This window comes from Coenobita brevimanus, chromosome 23 (genome assembly GCF_032717465.1).
Source record: "Coenobita brevimanus isolate Jiangsu-jjx chromosome 23, ASM3271746v2, whole genome shotgun sequence".
Taxonomy (NCBI): domain Eukaryota; kingdom Metazoa; phylum Arthropoda; class Malacostraca; order Decapoda; family Coenobitidae; genus Coenobita; species Coenobita brevimanus.
The window spans coordinates 67,902,839-67,904,034 of record NC_136976.1 but is presented as its reverse complement, the minus strand read 5'-3'; the positions used below and the strand labels follow the sequence as shown (position 1 = coordinate 67,904,034).

General features: G+C 45.7%; 1 non-coding gene across 1 annotated transcript; it reads left to right on the top strand.

Annotated features, from left to right (window-relative positions):
- The first annotated feature begins 516 nt into the window (after nt 1-516).
- Nucleotides 517-588, top strand: TRNAE-CUC (transfer RNA glutamic acid (anticodon CUC)). Its single transcript has one exon. It is a non-coding gene; the product is annotated as a tRNA-Glu (tRNA).
- The last annotated feature ends 608 nt before the right edge of the window (nt 589-1,196 follow it).

Sequence of the window (1,196 nt, the reverse complement as noted above, 5' to 3'; positions counted from 1 at the left end):
AGTCGGCGAATATCACGCAGGCGGTATTAGAGTGGTATGGGTGGGTGGTGAGGGTGGCGGGTAGGAGGGAGGGTGATGTGGAAAAATGGAGGGTAAGGGCGAGAGTATGGGAGGGTGTGATAGGGTGCGTTAGGGTTAGAGTATGACAGGGGAAGGGTGAAAAGATGGCATGTTGAGGGTGAGGGACTGGCATGATGGGTGTGGGTGAGGGACTGGCATGATGGGTGAGGGTGAGGGTCTGGCATGATGGGTGAGGGTGAGGGTCTGGCATGATGGGTGAGGGTGAGGGTCTGGCATGATGGGTGAGGGTGAGGGTCTGGCATGATGGGTGAGGGTGAGGGTCTGGCATGATGGGTGAGGGTGCAGGTGTTTGTTTGGGCAGCACAACTCAAGGAAGTCGTTTCTTTCCCAGTGTCACACAGAACAGGTGACGGGTGGCAGGTTGGTCAAGGTCTCTCTCTCTCTCTCTCTCTCTGTCTCTGTTCATTTCTTGTAATGCCAATCATCGTGTTATAGTCCCGTGTGGTCTAGTGGCTAGGATACGCGGCTCTCACCCGCGAGGCCCGGGTTCGATTCCCGGCACGGGAAGAATTTTGAAAGTGAGGTAATTGTGTTGTGACTTCTTTACACAGCGGTCAGCGATGTCATAGTGTAACAAATTAGAATTAACAGTCCTGCACTGGAAATGAAGACACTTTCTTATGGATGTTTGTTCATTTCCCAGTGCAGTGAAATGTTCATGGAATAATTTGTAGACCGTTGTGGTGGATATGTGTTTATGTATGTGTCTGTGAAATGTGGTGTTCGGTGTAAGAGGAGGGATTTTGCTATGCATTCTGTGTAGTGCTGAATTTTTTTTTAATGTATCATAAGGTTACATGGGTGAGAAGAGAAGGAATCAAGTTCCATGAAGTTACATGGGAAAACTTATCCAGTTATACATGTGTTATTTTCGTTGTCTGTCACGCTGTCTTATATGAGCTGCCCTACATCGTCCAAACGGTGTACTGGAGTTATTGTTGTTGTTGTTATTATTACTATTATTATTATTATTATTATTATTATTATTATTATTATTATTACTATTATTATTATTATTATTATGTGCTGTCCTTTACTTGTTTTAGTAGTTTTGTCACTCGTAGGAGCTGCCTGGGGCAACTGGCCTACTGTAATACAAGGTCTAGTGAGCATTC